The sequence below is a fragment of the Podarcis raffonei genome, chromosome 11, assembly GCF_027172205.1.
Source record: "Podarcis raffonei isolate rPodRaf1 chromosome 11, rPodRaf1.pri, whole genome shotgun sequence".
Lineage (NCBI taxonomy): Eukaryota > Metazoa > Chordata > Lepidosauria > Squamata > Lacertidae > Podarcis > Podarcis raffonei.
In genome coordinates, this window is record NC_070612.1 from 34,244,716 (window position 1) to 34,268,975 (window position 24,260).

Below are 24,260 nucleotides of genomic sequence, written 5' to 3' on the forward strand. Positions count from 1 at the left end.
GAAAGCCTTCGCCCAGCCGGGGTGGGAGGCGAGAGGCAGGCTGCTGTTGGGGTTTCGTTTCTCGCAGCGCGCTGACCTTTCCTCTGCCCCCCTCCTCCCTCCACCTCTGCTGCGCCTTCCTCGCGGACCCTCCGCTCCGCTCTTGCCAAAGTGGAGCAGCCCCACTTCCCAAACTCGGGAGGCTTTTCCGTCTCCCCGCGCCAGCGGGACTTCACTTACCCGGAACGTCTCCAAACAAACTGCACAGGAAACAGGCGCGCGGGCTCCGGGGGAACAAGCGGGATGCTCCTACGATTTGGGGAGGGGGGGGGAGCCAGATAAAACTCGCCAGGCTTTGCCAGTAGGGCAGCTGGGTCGGGGTGGCTGGAAGATAAAATAACGGTTCCTTCCCTTCCTCGGGGGAAGCCTAGGCGTGCTCGCTCGTCTGGCAGCAGCTCGCGTTCCCTGGTGCCCCGTCTGAACAGATCCTCACTTGGCCTTCGCAAACTCCGCTGTGCCAGCTCACCAGCTCAGCTCTGCGAGAGCATCGCCCGGGAAGAGCTTGAGAGCAACCTTGCCCCTTTGCCTGGCGACCGCAGCGCGGCCAAGAAGCGCTCCCTGGGCCCTAAAGTGGCCGCTCTCGGAAAGGGGACAGGCTGACTTGCTGACCTTCCTCCTTGTTTCTCTAGGGCGGTAGATCACTTGTGAAACTCCACGACGGTCTGCTTTCTGGATTCGTCGTAGTTTTGGCACTTGCCTTCTGATCTGTACATGGAGGGTTGTGTTTTCATTGCGGAGTGGGGTGGGAATGGAGGAAAGGTGTTCGTTGCGTTCAAATACAGAATAAAACATGACTTTTACAGAGGTGATAAATTAAGGGCATGGAGCATATATTATTATTATTATTATTATTATTATTATTATTCCACCCATCTGTCTTGGTTGCCCCAGCCACTCTGGGCAGCTCCCAACAAAAAACAGTAAAAACACAATATAGCATCAAACACTAAGAAATTTCCTGTACAGGGCTGCCTTCAGATGCCTTTCAAAAATCACATAGCAGCTTATCTGTTTGACATCTGCTGGGAGGGTGTTCCACAGGGCAAGAGTGACTACCGAAAAGGCCCTCTGCCTGGTTCCCTGCAGCCTCACCTCTCACCATGAATATTCAGGTATATGAATATTGCTTAAATATTCACACTACTTCACAACCTGGAGGCCCCGAAAACAAGAGACAATCCAGGTTAAATCCAAAATCAAGAGCAGGATAATCCTTTTAATTAAGACCAACTGAAATGTCACACAACAGAGAGCAAGCTTTGAAGTTCCACAGAATGCTTCTTCAGGCCGGATGCAAAGCAAAACAAAAAACAGAATGTGGGCAAATAGAGAGTTTTTTGGGTTTTTTTAGATACCCAAGACCATCTTTTTTCTTTGCTCCTCTCTTTTTCTGCTTGTTGTTTAACAACCCATCTGAAGAAGAGTGCTGGGGTGCTTTGAAGCTTGTTCAGTACGTGGAGACATTTACATTTCTCCTACTGTGCATATCACCATATTGTTAACTTTTAGATTCCCCCAACACCATGAACCAATGCAGCCACTTGTATTTTTTTTAACGGAAACATAAAAGTATATATTTAATTAAATATCCCTATTGCCAAAAGAAAAAGAAAAGTATCTGTACTTTGGAATTCAGTGGCTTTCTTTAAAAAGAAAAGGAATGGAAAGGTAGCTAATTATTTATATGGAATAAGGGACTGAACTTCTGTTCCCTGCAAGGGTGGCTGAGAAGCTGTTGGGTGGTGTAGACCTCCCTCTCTGCAGGCAGAGGTTTTCTGGGTGTGGGACCAGGTTCTGCTGCTGTCAGAGTTTACCAGTAGTAATTCTGAAAGGAGCAAGGCCAGAAACAGGGTGTTCAAGAATGCTGGAGAGGACAGGTCTTGGATCCAAGGCCCTCTCATTCACTGAACACACTCCCAAAAATAGAATATCAGTGTCATCGGGAGGGAGAAATTTGGAAGGCTGAACAGTGGTGGGTCTTGGGAATGGAAAACCCGTCTCCTACACACACACACACACACACACACACACACACACCTTGCTGGCAGAACTTATAAAGTTGCAGTTTCTCTGCCACAGAGTCCTCTACCACCTATGATTGCTCTGCCCACTTACCAATTCAACATAATTTGCTGCTGCTTGAGCATTATTTTCTGGGTGTTAGGATTTATGCCACTGAAGAGTGAACCTTCCAGCATTTTGTATGATATCTGAATCCTTCCTTACATTGTTTGGTATATCACCGTGATGGGAATGTTTAAGATAAGTTCTAAGTTCTGATCACACCTTTTATACATATTACGTAATTCAAATGCTGCCAAGTCCTCTCGACCAGACTTCAGTGTTTTGTCCAGCACCTGGCACACAGATGACACTATAGATAGTAGCATAAGGAAAAGATAGACTAAGGAATCTATAGCTGAACAGGAGGGGAGCAGGAGGTGTCTATGAAGCACATGACTTTGTTTCAGAGAGAATCCACTTTCAGCCATTCTTCTACAATTGCTATCACTTCCATCAGATACTGCACTTTTTTTTTTGCTAAAGGGAAGCTTTATTCAAGCACTGCACAATGATGGTGCTGGGCAGATTTAAACTTAAGGTTCTCATGTCCACATCCAACAATCTGGCCATGGCATGACTCCTCTTTTGTGATGGAGGAATGGATGATGATGATGCCATCTCATATGGTCAAGCGCCTATCAGTTTGGATGCACCACAAAAGAATGGTTTCTTACATATTTAGAGTATATGTATGCAGACATGTTGAACTTTATAAATGAATTTATAAATAAATAAATAAATAAATAAATAAATAAATAAATAAATACATACAGGACCTGTGAACTTCCAGAGTTGAGGGCATAAAGACCAGAAAATGTAGAATAACTTCTTTTTATTGCCTGGAGAAGGAACCTCCAGGTTCCCATTGAACACCAAAGACAAAACTCTTGCACATCATAGTGACAATTATCATAGCACACAATACAAGGTAAGACTGTAAATTAAGAGCAACGTGATGTTGTTTTATTGCTTCACTGATCCATGTGTTATTGGAAAGACTTGATATTCTAGTATTTCAACAGGCAGACACATCTCTGTCATGGATATAAGAGGCACACCATAAATGGCTGAGGAGCAATTTTACCATTGTTCAGTATTTGGGATTTTTTAAATTACATTTTGAACAGGAACTGGTTTTGAAACAATGTAGAAACTGTTCAGGATTGAAATCCACAGCATCAAATAGTATCCAGGACAATGTGGGCCTGTTGATAACTGCCACACGTTCAGTCATACAGCACTAGCATTTCTTTTCAGCACCAACCCTGCTCTTTCTTCCACAGTGACAAACAAAACAAACACCTTTAACGTGATAATGGTGTAGACAACAGGAAAAATCTAGTTACCCCAGACAGATGACATGCTGCAATGCACTATGAAGGTTGATACACTATAACTCCTCTGTGGTTTCAAGATTCAATGTATACCTATTATTGGGACCAAGCTCTAGGGGAAATTCACAATACTGGCAACGGCCGCTTAAGATGTATCCAAAAGATGCATAAAAGCACATGTGTGCACAGCACCAAACCCAGAAATGACTGAAAACGTCAGAAAACACGTCACTGAAAGGGTGGAACAGGGGCAGAGCAGAATGGGGTGGGGTGTGCTTCTACGTTCTCCACTAACACGCATGGGATCCAAGAATGGAACCCCTGTGCAATTTGCTCATTGACTGTATATCACTTCGTCCCTATGCAGCCACATTCCTGACACATGCATGTATGAATGCACACCACTCAATAATGCACCACACAGTGACTTGCCACTGATTGTGGTGAGCTGCCTCACTTGAAAATCATTGTGCTTGACATGGTGTGAGATGGTGTTTGATTTGTGATGGCTGTTTCACATATGGAAATAACTACTTGCTGTTGCAGCCATCAAAACGTCCAAATGCATGGAGAAACTTCTGCTAACCTGCATTGATTTCAATGGGAGAGTTAATCTCTCCTTTTGAAATCAACGGAGCTTCAAAGTGCTTAAAGGTTTGATGAAATGTGCACATCGTTTTCTCCTCAGCTTTCAGGTTTAGGTGGTCCCTTTGGATCTGGACTGCGGGCTTTAAGGTAGATCATGTAACTTTTTGTAGGATCCGTCTTGAATTGCAGTAACACCAAGAATTCCTTTCAAGATACCTGGCTGTTCAAAGTCACAGAAGAAGAAGCGAACACATAATGTTGTCTAACCTCACAGCCCCATAAATTGGATCGAGGACCATGATGCACCAGCTTTGTAAATAAACATGCACATATTAAAAATTGAAAATAGCATTAAAAATTGTATTATATTACAGGAAAGATTTTTTTTTGGGCAAAAATATGTACATAAGGGGAAATTGTATATTAGGAGATATTCATAGTGAAATGCTTATGAATTTTCATGAGGACTTCATTCTCCAAAGCAACAACAACAATGAAATTAAGACCGGAGAAATTAGAAGTGAGAGAAACATTGCTTTTACCCATTGCTTGCGGGAGGAGCGGCTGCATGGTCATGGGGTATGGCTCAATTCTTTTCAGAGTCACCAGCCTGCACTAGGAGAGAGGACACTCCTTCTTTCACTCTCACAGGCCCATCTGCCCCTTCACACCCTGGTTGTCTCCAAGGAGACAAGCAAGGCATGAATGGAGGCTTGGCTCTTCCATGGAGAGAAAACTTCTCTTTCATAACTTGCAGCACCACCTGACCCTTGAAGCCAGTTTGCCCCCAAGGAAAGAAGTCATGCACATAGAGAAACAGAGACCTAAGAGCCTACCATAACCTGACTTCATATAGAGATCAGTAATGAATCTGAATATAAACAAAAATCTATGGTCCCCACAATTTCTTTGTCATTTCAGATTTCTAGCATGTGCTAGAAGGGCAGTAGAGTGCTCAGTAGGACAAAACTTGCTTCCAGGTGACCTATTGAGCATTCATCCCGATTTCTCTTCACAAAGTTTGCGGGGAGGTTGTACAATGTTGGCTGTTTGTTGCACACTCATCCTGATTTGTTTGTGGGGAGTCTATACAACTTTGTATCAAAATATTTTTTTCTCATACTTTCCAGTCATTTTCCTTACTGAAAATGTCCAATTTTGGGGGGAAGTGGATTTGCTGTGCAAGAAGGCTAAATCCACTTTCATTTCGCAAAGTGAATTTGCAGATCTGCAACTGAATTCTTATCCACAGAATAGAAACAGTCTGGTAGTGGCTCTGAGATGGGATTTAGGAACTGGCTCTCATAGATATCATGATGGTAGATGTAGGACTAGAGAAGCTATTACTTGTTCAAAGTGTCTATTTTTTGCGCACAAAAATAGGGTGATCAAAATTCAATCTACAGGCTATCAGCTGCTGTTTAGACAGAGAAAGAAATACACTGGAAAATCCTTAACTATGGTAACCCAGGAACTGTATGTTCACATAGCCCAAACTGGTCTGAAATTATTCAAAGCAAAGCTGGGGGCATTGAAAAAAATGCAGGAAATTATATCCACCAAGATGGTTGTCTCTTGGACAAGGGGTGACAAAACTCAACAGTGTCTGTCATCTTGGTATGTTGCTAAACACACAACACAAAATCACTTGGGAGAGGGTGAAATAAGGGGAGGGGGAAATATATGAAGCCAACCCAAGTGTAGTGAGCAAAATTCTATAATTTCTTGCATTTCTTTGGGGGGAGGCTGCTGCAAAGTGTTGAAATGTCTCAAAGGCAAGGCTCTCAGCTTGACAGGGCAAAGGTCAGCACTACTTTGGCTCAATAGCCCAAAATCAGAGAATGACACCACTGAAAGAAATATATGCAGTGGCTTCATATGTCCTGTGCACCGTCTACATATTTAGGTTATTAGGGCCCAGTTTTTAAATAGACATGACCTTATCCTGGGGACTGATACTCAGTGGTTTGTGCCAACATTATTTTTCAGTCAGAGCAAAGATGCCCAAAGCAATGAATAAGACACCTCCCCTTAAAAAAAAAAAGTGTCTCAGTACTTCATAGACAAGCAGTATAGAAGTCAAATTGTTTCCTTCATTCTTGAAACTCAGTAGAGAATATTTTTAGACTTCAAATAAAAATAGTTCTTACAACACCTGAAGAATCTTCCTGTGTCATTTAGCATTCAATATAATTTACACTGAAACACCATCACCTCCAGACCATTATTTTAAAAACATGTGTTACAAACAGCCAATAATTGGCAGCAAATCCCCTTTGGATTTCTTCCAGGAAGGTAAGATTAAGGGTTCCTGTTAGACCTAGGCCTGCTGGCAACAGGAAACAGAAAATCTTGCACCATTTCCCAGCCTTCCACCTGAAACGTACATCTGAATTAAACAAAACACACAGGGGGAAAAATGCACAACAGGAGGTGTAATTATTGGAGTAATCAACCCTTCCATACCCTTACCACGGGCTGAGGTGCAGCCAAGTGTCTCTTTCCCTTAGAAGTATGATTATTTCATGGTGAGCTCAGTTAACATCCCCTTTCAGTAATTATCCGAGTCCCCCCCCCCTTCTTCAATTTGGAGTGATAGTCAAATGTTTATTTCTTCAAAAGAAACAGCGCTGCCAATTTACATTGCAAAAGCGACAATTAAATTACAGAGTGCCAGAGTCACATCAGAATACCCCAGAGTTTATACATCCTAACCCTGGGTGACTTGGGTTCCAATTTCTGTTCATAGTTCAGCCCCACCCCATGCCTTCCTATGCTCCTCTCTACCACAGGCCTGTCTTGAAAGAGTAGTTCACGAAAGCACTTCTTTCTACATCTGTCTGCTTTTAAGCTTGGCCCATGCTGGGTACAGCTCTTGAAACAAGCTTTAGGGGAATATATATATATATATATATATATATATATATATATATATATATATAGAAGCTGGGGCGGTTGCCACAGCAACCCACCCTGAGAGGAACCAAGGCTATAGATTGATCTACCCCACAAGATTTTATTCAACAATACTGTATTTGTTCTCCAATCATTCAGAATATTCTTTCAATCCATATTGCTTTTATAATTGCCCATAACATATAAATTCCCCAAATCTCGTTATAATAGGATGTAGATTCCAGGAGGGTAATTTAAATATTTCACAATCCGTAGGGGAGAATGAAAATGTATATAATTTCTTGTGGAATGAATTAATTGTAAAATATATTTTCAAAGGTAGGAGCTGAAAGGGTGACACATGTATATTAAATACCGTGGCATGCCATGGCTAAAACGATATAATGTACAATAAGTAGTGATTAGGGAGAAGCTTTGTCATCCGTATACCTTTTAGTACACACAACTGCAGAGTTTAGCTTGAGCCCTAAATCCAAAAAAGGAAGCAATAAATAGAGCTTTTTGTAATATTGAATGATCTTGCAGGAGGCAGGGAATTAAAATATGAAACACTCACCACATACACCCTCTGTATTTCAAATTCATCCACCTTCAGTGCTTTACTTAAGCTGTTCCATAGTAGTTACTTCACAGTTTACAACTCTTAGTCGGCACCTTGAATGTTTAAAAGCAGAACAGTAAGACATTATTAAAATGCAGATCTCTATTCGTGAAGCAAATAATATGAAAATTCTTGAAGACAACAGTTCCTGTAAAGCTTTAAGCAAACTGGTTGATATCACTTAGAAACTATGTATTAACAAGCAACTAAGATTGAGTATTTTGAGTAAATACTGTTTAAATTATCCAAGATGCTGAATTATCATAATAGTGAACCACACCAAATCTGGAACGCTAGACTGAAATAAATGCAAACTGGCATATTATGTGAGATGCTTTATACTGATTGTTGCTGTTATTTCTAGACAACCCTTCATCTTAAGGGCAGTATACAACATAATATAAAACCATACAATAAAACAAAATGATAATATTAAAATAGCAAAAGAATTAGCATTAAAATAAAGTAATCTGACAGCATAGAACAGTCCCAGAGACTCGAAACTAGTGCCTCAACTTCAAACAACAGAGTAAATAAATGTGTTAGAAAAACATTACAGTATTGGGCAGGCCAATTGTAGCTCCAGTAGGAGGGAGCTCCATAACTTTACAGCTATTTCATCTTCAATAGATATATTAAATCAGAGGAATCATGATAGCAGTGCTGGTGGCATGTTTAATGGAAAGACCACCACTCAGATGAGTCCCATTGAAATTACTGTACCTAAGTTAGTCCTGATCACAAATTTTAATGGGTCTGCTCTGAATTTGACCAACATTGGATACAGTCCCTTGAGAATATATTTGGTCAACATGGTGCTCCCCACCCCAAAGTACTTCTACCTACATTCTAGTTGTATGTTAAGGTGCTGAACAAGAAGCACAAGAGTCTTATGTGGACAACCTTTCAGAGTCAATACATCACAACAGAGCTACCATCTTAGCTTGGAACACGGGTGGGTTTTTGGATTTTTTAAAAGCTTTGTAAGGGCTGTGATTCAAAGTAATTCTAGTTCCTAGTGGTGTAGATATAGTCATTCTTCTTGATCATGCTAAAGGACCTCTCCAACCTGACATCTGATGGTGGAAAGAGGGTCTCCTGATTAATGGCTTTGAGGACAATTGGCCATACGTGCAGCCAGGCCCCCTAAATCAAGTAAATAAATAAAAATATTTAACTAACCAACCAATTGCATCCCATATAACTCAGTTCTGTGCCCCCCTCCTAAAATGAATCCTGGCTACTCCCATGCTATTGGCTACCCTAATTCACTGGAGTTTATCATACCCAACCAGCCTAGGCAGACACTGAGAGATATAGGCTTTTGTTGTTGTTGTTGGGTGTGTGTGTTTGAATATAAGCAAAAAGGGGAAAACAGAAATCTGAGACTGAGGTTACTAGAAGTGGTTGCTAAGAGGTTTGTAGCTGGTAAAGGATGTTGGGAAGATGGACGGGTGTTGCTTGGTGACTTTTGCTACTGCTCCTCCAGTATATTTTGTAAATAAAGTTTGCTACAAGAGGGGCCTTAAGTCTCTCACAGAAAAATTGCCCCCATAAAACAACCTCACTGGAACTTCTGAAGGAAGCAAGGAGGGTGAAAACGCATGCACACCTGCATGTGCATGCGCGCACACACAGCATTTGATATACAATGCATCACTAACTGAATTATGTGTGTGAATGTTTTATTCTAGGTTGTTGCCATAACTTGGTGGTAGAACACATTTTCCATGCAGAAGATCCAAGGTTCAACCCTTAGCATTAGCAGGTAGGGCTGTGGAAAACTCATGCCTGAAAGCTTGGAGAGCCACTTCCAGTCAGCATAGACAACACTGAATTAGATGGATCAAAGGTCTAACCAAAATAAGGCAGCTTTCTATGTTCCTAACTCACAAAATCATGGAGGTGCCATTCATTGTATTGCTGTACGCAGTAACAAAGTGTTGATAGTCTGTATCTACATCAAAACCCTGTTAACTGTATCGAGTCTAAGCCAGTTTGAGTCTTGGGTTGTTTACTTGGAAGCAATTCCTACTATGGTCCATGGACCTTAGTCACAGATAAACAACAAGCCCACAATTGCAGCCTTGATTTTTTCTTTTGCATTGCAGACTTGTGTTCAACTTGCTTGTTCTTTTCACACTTTACCTCCTCCACAATGGAGGCTGCTAGAAAGGATTGCAGGTTAACCTATTCCTTCTACATTCTGATGCAGTTGTACACACAATACACAAAACCTACTGTGGGGGAGTTGTGGGCATTTTCACATGGTCTCTGGAATGCTCTGGCATGCAAAAACTCTTAGTTAGGGGTCACCAACCTTTTTAGGCCCAAGAACACATTTGGATTTTTGGTGTGAGTGCCATGGACACCCCCCACGTCTTGTCACCTGTCACTCCCTCTTATCAGCCCACCCTCATTCAACAGAAAAAGTGAGTGCACAAACTTTACTTCTCCAAGGGATCAATGGAGGGTTTAGAAGAGTTAATCTGAGCTTTGAAAAGCCCATACAGCTGAAAGAGGAAGTGAGAACTAGACTGTGCACACATTTAGTAGCTTATAACGCAGCTAGGCTGTTCTTTTTCTCAATTCGGATCGAAACTTGTTTCGGAAGGGGTGGCAGAGGAAGCGTCGAAATGCGGCGTTTCGTAAGAAATTGCAGAATAGCTCTGGCAAACATCATGCGCATACCTCTCCCCAAACCAAGTGTGCTTGATGCTGGGCAAACAGATGTGTGTGTACAGCCATGGTGTCCCTCTTCCAACTTTGCTTCTTCAGCTTTATGTACTTTCCAGAGGAGAAAAAAAGAGGGCCACTGTCACTGTCCTTGCCAAGGGGGTAGGGAGCAGAGCAAGACTTCACGGAGAAGGACCTCAAGGTTTTGAAAAGCAAAGAGGGTCAACCTGTGGCTTCAAAGTGTATTTATTGACTGGATTTATATACTGCCTTTCTGTTAGGAAACCCAAGGTGGCTTGCAAGTTAAACACTAAAACAAATACATTATATAAAAAGGAGGCTGACTGAGTCCTCTCATGCCAAGTGGGAGCTGGTGGTATGTGTCAGGACTTCCTTGCTTCTTCTGCCTTCCCTCAGGCCACGCAGGTCTCAGGGAAGTTTCAGAAAGAAGGAAAGAGAGAGATCCTCAAAGGGGCCAATGAGGTCGCACAGCCCGACGCCTGCAACCCGCTCACCGCCTCCATCCCCCGCTGCTCGCCAGCCAGAAAAACCGCGCAGGCGGCGACGAGGCGCGTCGGGACGGGGCTGCGATCCCCACGGCGGCTACGCCGGAAGACTTCCTTTTCTGTCCGACTCATTCCGGCTGCCGCCATGCCGTCTCCTGCGCCTAGATATCGCCCGTGAGGAGCCCAAAGGGCCGATGGGCCAGGCAGCACCCAGAAGCGTCCAGTCTGCCGGATGCCCAGCCTCTCTCCTCCTCCACGCCCCCCGCTTCCAGCCTTTTTTGGTGCGGCCCTAGCCACGCGGCTGGCAGGAAGCCCTAGAAACTGGGACCGACCAACGGGGGTGCGGGGGTGGGGAGCGAGAAGAGCGCTTCATACTTTTCCAACGCTCCATTCGGACCTTATTGATGTGCTACCCCGCCGCCCCTCTTCATTTTCCTCCTGCTGCAAAGCGATTTAATGCTTGGCTGCCGGTTAGTAGCTCAGGCGCTCCACGGTGCAGAGATCAGATCCTCCTCTTCCAAGTGCAACAAGGATTTGGGGGGTATGAAAAAAACCCACATCCGAAAGGAGGGGGAATCTGCCAACAAGGAGATAACTCCCTGGGTGCTCTGGGTTGATTCTGTTTGGCAGGAGGTTTGGGGATCTATAGGGAGTCATCTCATACACACGTGTAAAAGAGATGGTCAGGACGATCCTCTTCTCTGTGTTTCAGGTGTGTTCTTAAACAAAATCATTTTTTCAGGAATGTGGCCGGGTTTGTAGGAAAGTCTACCCCAACTTGGTGTATTGTGCTCTCAACAGCCCCAGTGCTGGGAGTTGTAGTTCAAAATTTAATGGAGGGCACCAGCTCAGGGCATGTTGCTTTAGAAGAGTAGAAGATCTCATTCCCACACGTTTTCATTTTTGCAATGAAACATGGCATGTTTTATACATTTTATTTGGGTGTTATGTCTTGTATTGTAAAAGCTGCTTTGGGATTCTTTTGAACATGAGGTGGGGTATAAGGTTGGAAAACAAAAAAAGATCTCCAGGGCTCAAACATTTGCCCCTGCCCCTCCTCATCCTCTGCTTGGGAATGCCCTCTGAACAGGGATGGCCCAAGGCATTTTGGTACCTGGGGTGGAGCAGCAGATGTTCCCTGCCTCCCGCCAGTCACAAAAAAGTTAAGCTGCATGGTAATGAAGACCTATCAAGTTATTTTGGTTCCCAAGACAACATAAATTAATCAACTAAAATCCCACAAGCACCTCTCCTCCCTCCATGCAGTAAAAAAGTAAGTAACAAAGTAACAAGTAGTAAAAAATACATACGCTATAATGACATTAAGAAGAACCCTCCTGGATCAGAGCAAAGACCCACTTAAGTCCAGCATGCTCTTCTCACAATGGCTAGCCAGATGTCTGTAGGAAGCGCACAAGCAGTATACGCACACTATAGCACTTGTGCATCCCAGCACTTAGTATTCAGAGACATACTGCCTCCAACAGTGCTACCAGGGAATGAGGCATGAAACATGGGATCTGCCCCCCACCCCAACATCATGTATTTCTAAACTATATAATGTTCATTGCACATTAATGCAAGGTCTTGTCATCCCCTTTTCTTTTCTTTTTGACCACAGTAGAATCATAGAATTGTAGAGTTGGAAGGGACCACAAGGATTATCTATTCTTGTTCAACCCCCTGCAATGTGGAAATCTTTTCCCAATGTGGGGCTCAAACCCACAACCTTGAGATTCAGAGTCTCATGCTCTCCCATCTGAGCTATTAGTCAGGGCAAACATCAAAGCAAGCATACATTTGATAAATAATAAGGATCCAGAAAGCTACATATTTAGGATCAAATCTACCTGCCAATAGCAACCTCTAAGAATATAAGAATATGTGAAGAGCTTTGCTGGATCAGGCCAATGGCCCATCTAGCCCAGTGTCCTTTTGGGAAGCCTGCATGCAAGACCCAAGCATTCTCCCCTCCTGCAGTTTCCAGCTACTGGCATTTGATCTGTAAGCTCTTCCGTCTAATCCTTGGTGTGCAGGGGGACTCTATAGCCCCTTGCTGATGAAGGCTTTTTATCTTCTCTTTACATATCCTTGCAGTGGAGATGAAGTGAAAGGCACCAGAAACTAGATGTACTGAGCTGAGTGAAAAAAGCCCTTACCAACTTATGACAGTTTCACATTAAGAGGACATTAAGTCTAGTGCTGCAATTCCTCATCAACATGCAGCATCTAACCTTCCTGCTTGGTAAAACCACATGGTGGAAGGCAGAATAGACCCCAACTAACCTTTTACCCCAGGACGCGGGTGGCACTGTGGGTTAAACCACAGAGCCTAGGACTTGCCAATCAGAAGGTTGGCGGTTCGAATACCCGCGACAGGGTGAGCTCCCGTTGCTCAGACCCTGCTCCTGCCAACCTAGCAGTTCGAAAGCACGTCAAAGTGCAAGTAGATAAATAGGCACCGCTCCGGCGGGAAGGTAAACGGCGTTTCCGTGCACTGCTCTGGTTCATCAGAAGCAACTTAGTCATGCTGGCCACATGACCCGGAAGCTGTACGCCGGCTCCCTCGGCCAATAAAGCGAGATGAGCGCCGCAACCCCAGAGTCGGCCACAACTGGACCTAATGGTCAGGGGTCCCTTTACCTAACCTTTGACCCAGAGGGGGATACAGTTATTTCTAGTAGCCCAAAGCCCTTAAGGTGACTCCCAAATGGGTTGCTAATATCTCTAACCCTGATTTGTTGCCCAATGCTAAAGCACCAATTGTGGCAGTTCCTACAGAACATAAACCCTGTCCCAAAATCGATACAAGAAGGCCAACAAGAACAGCAAAAGCCACCGAAGCCAAATCAGATGGACTGGCAAAAAAATCCTCACTGAGCCTATATTTTTTTGCAGGAACAGGGGACTGGACATACAGAAGACTTGCCCTTCGTGCAACTCAGGGTGGAGTGGAGAGGTGTGGTCTCTCAACTGTCTCACAATACTTTGTGACGTTAGGTAAGAGGTATGCTATTGCCATGTGATCTCTCCCCAAATGTGGTTGCAATGGGAGTCCTGTTTGAGAGTGGAAACTGGGCTTCATATTCTCCAGGGTTAAGCCCTTGTGCTGGAAACAGATCTTGAGCTTGGCTCTGGCACAATTAAGCCCCTAAAAGCATCCTCTTTGTGCCCCGTTAGTCCCATACAGCTCATTATCCTGCTTCTCATGCTTTGCAGCCTTTTGGTACTTAACTGGGGAACATGATATCACTCTTCCCTTGTCATGTGATTAAGCACACAGCTGCCATGTTCAGAGAAGAGTGGAATTTGAAAGGAGACTGGCATGGAATGAAGGCATGCAATATAGGCCCAGCCCACACTTTACATGCTCTTAGAGCACTGCATGGCTGTACTTGTACACTGTGGGGTCCAAGCCTTGTTCAATAGCATATTTAGCCTTGGGGTTAATCTAGCCTGAAAGTCAGCTGCCGGAGTGTGAAAGCAGCATGAGCTACAAAACAAAATGCTCCTCACCATTATGTTCCATTGCTTTGCAAACCACAAAACTTTCAGTATTGGTATACAGTATATTGTTTTTCAGTAAGCATCTGAAACAATGAAACAACAGCTGAACCTGCTAGAGAGAGCACTGCACTATCAGTGGACTAAACACAAGCTCTCGGGAGTGAGAGCAAACACTGAATAGAGAGGTTTTCAAAAACAGGAAGGCAGTCAAGCTGGGTGTGGAAGAGAGATATTCCAGTGCAGCGCAATATAAAATAGCACTCAGTGTATTAAAATGATATTTTAAAACAAGGTTGGATTCTATGGGCTGTAGGAACTGTGGATGCACTGGGACTGGGAAAGCAAAGCAGTGAGATGAAGGCTTTTCTGATGAGCAGGATAAAGCCAGCTTGCATTGCCAGGCTTGCAGGAATGAGATCCCACTTCATCTGCAGTACTACAAGTCTAAATGCTAGGCCAGTTAAAACACAACAAAAACATCTCGGGCTTGATTCCTTTCTTTAACCTGAAATTCATCACAAAGCAGCAGTTGTCTCTTAATACAGAAACATATGTAAAATACCACCCCAGAGTATTTATTTATTTTATTTTAAAACAGGTAGTTTTGGGATTACAATATCCACAATTTACTAAGTTTTCAATCAGAAACATTCTTCTTAAACTTTAAATGGTGCTTATTCATTAGCATTTGAACTACCTTTCTTTATTCATATGGATTTTCTAATCTGTTCATTGTCCTTTCTCTTTGCATTGCTGTGAATATGAGTGAAATCAGTTAAAAACTTCAACACCTAACAAGTTTCTCAGAAACTAAATACATTATATTCTATTAAAAACGGTCAGTCTTTTTTTCCCCCAGGAGTTTTGGAAGCCAGCCAAATTAGTAAATAGGAGTTAAACGAGGAGTACAGTACATTCGTTATTAAATAGTTTTATTAGATATATAGTTGGTAAAAAAATTAGCAATTTCGCTCTCCCAAATAAATATAACTTTTTATAAATAGACAGAAAGACCACAACCCACCTATATAAAGGTCCGCTGTGTAAATAATTTGTTTGATCATAAGAACAAGTCAGAGCATGCTGTGGATATGATTCACAGAAATAAAAGCGAGATTTTCCATGGAATACAATGAGATGTGGGTTTCACCCCACTATCTCGGATTCCCCTTTTTCTGGGCTCATAACTTTGATTCACTGTCTGGGATTCTCCACCGTCTCGAATTCTATCTTTGAATTGGTTATGTGGGCAACACAGCCCATATCTCTGTGATGCTGCATGTCTTCTGTGTAGATTATGATCATATCCACACCATATGTTTAAAGCACTTGGCTTTCTCCCAGAACTCCTGTAGGGAACTGTGGTTTGTTAAGAGGTGCTGGGAATTGTGCCTCTGTGCATGGTAAACTACAATTCACATGATTTTTTGCGGGGAAGACATGGCTGCAAAAGTGGCATGAATGTGTTTTAAATGTATGGAGTGGATGTGACCTGTGTTGATCAGGGAAGATTTCAGGATTTTAGAGTTGGAACGGAGCTTCGGAAGTCACCTAGCTCAACCCCCAGCTCAGTGCATGATCTACAATACAGGGTGCAGCTGCAATGTTTCTGACAGGCCTCTAGAAAAGACACTGTCAAACAGCTGCTACTGTTAGGAGGTTCCTCCTAATATTTCACCCAGCTCTGATTCCTTTCAATTTCTAATTTCTCTTTGGAGCAAGAGAGAACGAGTCTGCTTCATCTTTCTCAGGAAAGCCTGTCAGATACTTGAGGGCAGCTTTCATTTTGGCGTGAACTCTGGAGGAGTATGTTCCAAGATAACATACTAGAGTGATAGAAGAACAGAGTCTGCCACTTTTCACCACAGAACATTTTGGTTCATAGTTGTGTTTGATTCTACATTAGACTCTTTTCATTTATATGCCTATACTCTTGTATTTTTTTTCCATTGTCTTGAGACAGCTATATGGATATTTTGCAAGTGATGCTGTTTTGGAAGTTTCCTAAGCTGCTGGATCTCCAATAGTATGGAACTCGACTGTAAGGCCATGACTGAAATACAAAAAGGCTAATCTATTGCAGGCTTGGAGTAGAATTAAAATGTGGTGTTTGATAATCGCCCAAGATGATTGAATGAGAATACATTGAAGAAAGGGAGGGTCAAATAGCTCTGAATGTGACAACGTCAAGGAAGTATTCAATTAATTTCAGGGATTAGTGAGGAGTCACAATCGGAGCATGGCTGATTTTGAGAGTATTGGTTCATATGATCTATAATTTATTCTAAGAACTTAACAATTTTCTTTTCTTTTTTTAAATATATTTATTAAGATTTTCAAATTTAATACAATAAAAAACAAAGCAAAAAGCAAAAAGCAAAAAAGATTAAAAACACATAAAGTTCACAGTACCTATTTTTCAATAACATATTTCCCTGACCTCCTCATACCTCCCTTTCTTGTATTCCATTTCAAATTGTTAATTCAGCAAATCCTTATCCATAATTTTTAACCTATTTCTATACTTAGTTTAACATATTATTATTTTACTTTTTCTCTTTCATCCATTTCCTCAATTTATTTTTGCTAACCTTATTTTCATTTAATTTAGTTCATTTGAAAAAACCAATTTTACTTTATCCAAACTTAAACATCAATACTTATACATCAATATTCATTCTTAAAACATTCTTTCTAAAGTCGACCCAAATTCCCTTCCACGAATTTCCCAATTTTCATACACATTACAAAAACAAAATAAAAACAGAACACATTATAATTATGTACCCTTTGGATTCCCAACCCCCCCCTTCCCTGTTTCAGTCCCCAACAAATGTCCATCAGTCTTAATCTAGTATTAGCCTGGAGATCTCACATCCGAGGCTCTTAATTCTCTCTCAATTCCTCTCTGCCGGTTTTTTTGATAGTCCTTAAAATTGAACACCAAATCTCGGAGAAGCTCTGGCCCTACGGGATCCATATTTCTTCCAACCAGTCCTCCATACTTAAAAGTGGAGCCCAAATCTTGTTTCTTACTCCTTTCAAGTCCAAATGTCCCCAAGGCTCCAACTTCCACCTTAAGCAAATTTATAATCCTTAGGTCTTCAGATCTCCACATAAGGAGATCTCTCCTTTTTTCAATCTCCAATTCAGGCCAGATTTTCCACATCCAGTTCTTATTTTCCTTCATTACCATCATGTCAGGCCTCAAGTCCTCCTTCATCATCTGCAAAATTACAGCTCCTCCTTCCTTTTCTTCAGGGACAACATACGTCTCCTTCTCCAAATTCTCAAAGTTGTCACGTTTCTCTTTTTGTTCAGTTGAATAAACTTCCTGATTCAAATCCTTATCAAATTCAATAATATTGTTTACAGTTGAGTCCAGAGTTGTAACATTTGTAGCCAAAACATCAATTTGGCCTTGTAGCTTTCCCAAGAGAACAAAGACTCTGTCCAATTCAGCCTGGATTTTCCCTCCTCCAGCCATTCTTGTAATGTCCCAAAACCCCCTCTAGAGGGATTTTGGTTTCTTAATATTCATTCCAGTTCAAATCCAAAAATCCAGTTAGTTTGTATCAATTCTTCCTTGTTTTCAACAAATTGTAACAAAATTGTAACAGATATAACCAGCAGAAGCAGCAGAAACAAAGTTCTCTTTTTCCGTCTTGACAGCTAATTTGACAGCTGTCAAACTCTTTAGTACCTCATCAACAGGCTCTCTCGCGGAACACTCCCTGGTCCGGGAGGGTGGCACTTCAGCTCCCAAAATTAGTTCTTTATCCTCCAGCAAGATTTCTTATACTGCCAAACCGTGAAATTAAAGTCTTTTACCAAAGAAGGAAAAAGAGGTTCTCTCGACCTTAGTTAGCAGGTTCTTGCTTTAACTTGTTTACAAGACGGGGAGGCAGACTTCCTTTTTACACCTTCCCCGATCGTGCCTAATTCTTAAAAAAATTTTCTTTACAATTCCAATTTCCGTAGTACTCACGGGTTGTTACTTTTAGAATCCAATTGTTCACAAGAAGAAGTCAGCGCTCTCTGACCATGGCAATGCGGCTTCACTCCGCAGGAGAAGCAGTCGACTCTCAGCACCGCGCCGCTCACCCCGTCCCCCGTTCCGAAGCCTTTAAAAAGGCTCCTTCGAAGATCGGGGGGCGCAAATGGTGCCCACCGAGTCACCAGGTTCACAGGCTTCACCGCCTGTGATTTTTGAGGGTCCCCGCGTCGCCGCAGCGGCCAGACCTGATCCTGCGGAGCCGATTCCCTCCGGAGCTCAGAGGGAATCCGCCATTAGTCGATGGCGCTAACCCGGAAGTCCAGAACTTAACAATTTTCTACTCATTCAACTGCCCTTGGTGTGTAACAGTTCCTTCCAGGAAGAATAACTTACTATACCTGCCACTCAAGTGGTCTTGTAGTACCTGAGCGATTCTGATAGAATATTTTGTTCTTAGGCCATATTTTTGTACTTTTCAAGACTGCTCTAAATTAAATGATTAGGAAGAGGAGCATTGGGTTTACGCTGCAGGAATACTGCATCTAATGCACACACAAAAGGAAAACCAGTTTGCAAATTGGCTTTTCAGCTGTATCACTTACCTTTTAAAAAGAAATATCAATAAATATATATGCAAACAGATGAATGCAAGGGCAATTGCGCAAGATTATAATTTCAGCAGTTTTGTCCATTCTCTTAATTTCATTAAAGCTATTATGAGTTTTCCCTAGTGCAAGGGAAAGAAAGAAAGGCATGCATCGCTTTGAAAGTATATGACACATTCATGGCTTTCTAGGCTTGGAAGGAGAAATAGCATATGCAAAACTTCTGCACTTCCAGTGAGTCACAGTTAGAGAAAATACATAGAGACAACTTTGTCAAGTTTTACAATTTACTGGTAAAGACAAAGAAGTAGTAGAAAAGTGAACTAGATTGCTGGGTGTTGTCGTTTTTACATAAAGGAATGGAATGGATAATAAAAGGTCTATCTGGAAAATCTGGATAAACAGAGTATATTTAGCCCCCCTCCCCCCTAAAAAGATGTTGTGGGGCTCACATGAGCTGTTTTTAGCTATTTAAAAGGGTGTGAGAAAGAAGGAAGAGAGTAACTATATGCACAATCTATGTGGAAGTCCCCTGGTGGAAATCTCATTGCAATGAACAGGGGCCAGGCAAGGTGTATTTTGATAGGGCTTGCCTATTACGAAGTCCCCAGTGACCATGCCCCACATCTTCCAAGTATAGAGTACAAAGCACCCGCCTCACATTACACAAACAAAATTTTAAGATTAGAACTAGGAAGAATTCTGCAACAGTAAACTACCAATGGAGGTTCCAGAATGTTATTCCTTGCAAGGTTTTATGCAAATACTGTGAATGTTCCCATCAGAAAAGCTTGAGATGCAGGTTAGAGTGCCTTAAATAATGGAACTGGACTCAAGGTCCTCCGGGGCAGTTTACAAATCTTAAGAGTCTACAATTCTGAATATACATAGCTATTGATGGCAGTCATTTAAATTTGTTTCAGTCACTCCTGAGCATGTGTTTAGGAAAAGGACAAAAGTGCACCAATTCTGCTTTTTAAACCATCCAACCTTTAAATAAACAACAACATTTATTTATTTTAAATTTCACTGACTAGAGGAAAGGTCCATTTAACAGATACTATCTGTTAGTAGATAAATGTTAACCCTTTATTATTCAGTTACACTCAGATATTTAGATGATATGGTAACAATGTCAAAAGCTAATGATCAGGGTTAATCAGTATGAAGCTAAATAAGTTGCATATATGATTGCCAATACACAAAATTAGGTTTCTTATTCAAAAGAAGTAAACTACTTTATGATTTCAGGTGTAACAAAACAGACTAATTTTTAAACAGAAGGAACTCAGGCTACAAACTCTATTTACAAAGATTTTAATTAAGTGAGTCACATTAACAGAAGCTCAGGTGTCTTGATTCCACAAAAAGAAAAACAGTTTGTAGCTTACTATTTTTGCCATTGCTCATGAATTTGTACAGTTTCGTAATTTCCCATAGGTATCTGTTTTGCTTTTAAAAAAGAAAACTTTCTAGAATTATTTATCTTTCAAGATAATGGGCATAGAGGATTTTCAGAAATTAAAGGCAACATTCTTTGGCTGTTTACTCAAAATAAGTCCCCCTGTGTTCAACAGGTCATAGCCTAGGAAGCAAATGATGTGGTATGCTACATATTTAGGTATTATCAATCAGTGTATAGCTCCATGCAGTGCTATCTTATTCGTGTTTGCTTGGAAGTAAACCCCACTGTATTTCATATGGCTTAATCCCAGGCAAGTGTGCACAGGATTTTAGTCTTGGATTGATATCAGAGGAAACACAGGTTCAGGTTCCTTAAACAGCCAATTAAGTTACCGATTACATATTTTCCCCTTCTTTCTGAACATAATTTGTGTCATTGTATGAAATCAAGTGACCTACAGTGACAGTTCACAAATTGAAAACTGTTCTTGCAAATGTCTGTGTCAATGGCATTCTGCTTTGGCAGCTGCCTGGTTTTAGGACAGATATAAAGACAAATCAGCTGTTCTGCATGCTTCACTTTTTTTTTCATGAACAAGACAGACAGGCAGACCAAGGCTGTGATCGTAAACACAAATTTCTTGTAGGAAAAAAAAAAAAGGAAATTGTTTGGATTTACTTTGAAAAACCGATTAGTGTTTGAAAAACCTCGCCCATTTCTTGAGATCAGTAACCCCTGGACTTCATGTTCCATACATAGGGAAAATCACAAATATTCCATGTAGAAAATCTCTTTAAAGTTGTTGAACAATCCTGGCTTTAAAACTCCCGTGCTTATTTTCCAAGCAGCATAACCTTCAGTGCCAAATTAATGTCACAATTTATCTATCTGTTGTTCTGTGCTCTTTAAACTTGCGTGCCAGGCAGTATGTCAGTATGGAATCTGGTTGTTAAAAGCAGTTTCATATGTTCTCTTTGTATATAGACTTTGTCTTGGGTCCCCCCCCTTCTTCTTCTTCTCCCCCCTCTCTTTTTTAAATAAAAAAACTTGATTACTTGTTTACAGAAATGCTTTCAATTTGTTTGACAGTTTGTAAGAACTGCTGTGAAGCACAGTTAAAAGCACAAGCTTGTGAAAATAGAAATTCATCATAAAAATTCTGCTCCTCCCTAAAATACGCCTTAGCATTTGATCTTTCCCTCCCATGTCTTTTCAGTAATTAAAATAAGATTGTCCTGAAAAAATGTTCCTCTCTGTAGACTCCACCAGCAGAATGGCGGTTTTATGAAATTAACAGTTGTTCAAACAGCACACATGATGCAATTATAGTGAAATCAGGGTGCAAATACACTATTATATTCACACGTAGCTTTTGTTTCATAATCCAACTTCTTTCCCCAGCGACACCACCAGTATTTAACGTATGGTTGCCCTTTGATCAGTAACATCTTAAAATTTTTAAAAGTCTTCCACATTCACTCCCCATTTGATTGAAAAACTCACTCCTGTACATTATATCTGATAGGACATTCAACAGGGGTCAGAAACAAATTCAGAATCATAGGTAGAATGAGGGAAACAAAATGGAACATATTCTTTTCACTTCTCCCTTTTTTTTAAAAAAGGAAAATCATTTTGAAAGGGGGAGGAGAGGGGATGTGCTTCCTAGCTTTCCTGCCAGTTTTCCCTCCTGCATGCTAAACATATATATTCTCAGCATTTAGTCTTCAGAATACCTTTTCCAAAAAGGGGCCAGTAATATAAAACACTGGAACTTGGTCGTGAAAGTTTCTTTTGTCAAAGGAATTATTAGAAAGAAGCATGTTTCCAAATGTGTCTCATTTTTTAAATAAAAAAATATCCCTTAAGTTTTTGAAAACTTACCTGCGGTTCCTGGTCCTAGGCAGAATTCTATAGTAGAATTAGGAGATCAGCCTCAGCTCTATTTTTATATATAATATATATATGAAAAAGGATTTTATTTATTTAAACTCACCAGTGCCCTTCTTCTTCTCCAGGAAGATGTACCCGTCAGCACCTGCTGAGGGTTTCGATGATTAAACTGACAGGTAAAAAATTCCTGTAGAATAAAGCCAGACCAGCTGGCTTTGAAGAGAAACCCCCCAGTTTGGGTCCTGTTTGCCTCACTCACCCTCTGCTATGAAGGCACAAGCTTTTTCCCCTTTGCTGTTGACCTGTAAGATGCGTGATTTCCATGCACAAGTGTCTGGCATGCCTGGCCCCACCTGCTCCTGTCACTCGAGAGTAAATTTAGCTGTAAAAGGTATCACTGACAAGCAGACCTTTGTCAGCTCTGGCGAAAGAACATAGAATTACTCTGTCCACAAAGCAAGCTGTAAGTTCAATTGGAAAATATCAAATCAGTAGCTTTATCCAAAAATCACTTCTTGGGAGGAAGCAAAATGAAATGACTTTCATATGGCCGAAAGTAAAAGAAAAAAAGTGTGTGGGGTGGGGGGGGGAATACCCCTCTTTTACAGTGAAGTTAAAAAAAAATCTTATTTCCAAGAATAATTTTAGAACAAGACAACTTTTTGTACTTTTTAATTACAGCTGGAAGGAAACTTCTTTAGAAATGGAAACAGAACACACATCATTCGGGTTATTAAACTATGTTAAGTATTAAAGTGGATTTCTTTCCCCTTTCACTCTTACTTTTATCCGGAGAAATATTAGAAACCTAAAACTTCTCAAAGAGGATTCAGTAATCTCACTCCCCAAATTAGAATGTCGTGTTAAGAGACTGCATTTCAGAATTACACAGAGGCTTCGAAAATTGAGGAATCGGAGCAAATGTGCATAAGTAAAACCTTGTTGAAGCACTTTCATTCTGGATTTTTTCTCCTTTCTAGACTAAGGTAAGGACATTTATGTCTCGCCAGTCTGCTATTGTTATTCATCCTGGTAACAACACACACACAACTCACAGGCTGTTTTTGACTATGTAACTTCTATTGTATTTATGTAACCTATTATTACTCTTCTGCCTAACCTTGGAGAGAAAAAAAGTGTAGGGTACTAGATATTGGGGGGGGGGGGAATCTGGTAGTTACCATGAGTATGGTTAATTAACTAAATGGGTGAAATACCAGCTAAATGATCTATCTGCATTACCAAAATCCTGATCTTCAGCGATTTGGCAGGAAACTAGGCAAACTATTTGACGACATGCCCCATTACTGTTGTGCTTAAAGGGGGGGAGGGTTGAGGGGAGAGAGAATGAGAGGTATTGGGAAGGGGAGGCTGGGTCACAGGCCCTTTGTCAAATAAACAAGCTTCCTATTTACTTACTGCACATAAACAGCTACTCACCAAACTCATTTCTCTGCAGGGTACCACTTTCAGATAAAAACATGGACCTGATTGGCATCATCCAGTATCCATGGAAACACGGTAAGTACCTCTCTCAGAGTGAATGTCTCTTATTCAAGATTTAAAGGCTGAGTACTGGGTAAGTGAGTGTTTTCATTTAATAATTATATGGGAGATACTTTTTAGAAGCTCGCAAAGGGGAAACAGGTTTGGGGTGTTGCGTGTGCCATAACAAAGCCCTTATGCTTTCATCATGTTTTTTAAAAATTGTGTGTTTGAGGTTTAGACTCTCTAGCTATTCACATGCACACACACCCCACACACACCAAAAAATGCAAGCTACCTTCTTCAAGACCCAGTGAATAGGAGTTTGAAACTTGGAACCTCTGTTAGTACAGGAACAAAGCTGCTTCTTTGTTTACTTAGTAGTTAGGCAGTGCTCCTATTGTATCCTGCCCCCCAACAAAATAAAATAGGAAGATTTTCAAAGCATTTATACCTTGATTGTTAGGTCATAGAATTAGCCAGGCAACACAAAATCTTTGACTAGAGTGAGAGGCCAGAATTGCATGCACTGTGTTTGAATCAAATGAAATCATTTTTTAAAAAGGCCTTTATTTTTAAAGGCTAGAGTATTTGTGTGTAGGCTGCAGTCTTGGGTGGAAATATTCATGAAGATAATGAGGCAT

General features: G+C 41.3%; 1 protein-coding gene across 9 annotated transcripts in view; it reads right to left on the reverse strand.

Moving 5' to 3' along the window:
- The window catches only part of MEF2C (myocyte enhancer factor 2C), a 170,559-nt gene extending 148,140 nt beyond the window's left edge, over positions 1 to 22,419 (reverse strand). For 3 of the 9 annotated variants that reach the window (XM_053409312.1, XM_053409322.1, XM_053409309.1), the window contains exons 1-2: positions 22,235 to 22,413; positions 7,498 to 7,595 (exon numbers count right to left, since the gene is read on the reverse strand). The gene's annotated coding sequence lies outside the window, so the exon portion shown is untranslated. Of the gene's footprint in view, positions 1 to 219; positions 577 to 7,497; positions 7,596 to 22,234 lie in introns of those variants that run through there. The other 6 variants (XM_053409323.1, XM_053409318.1, XM_053409320.1 and 3 more) reach the window with 6 other exon arrangements.
- Between the last annotated feature and the right edge of the window lie 1,841 nt (positions 22,420 to 24,260).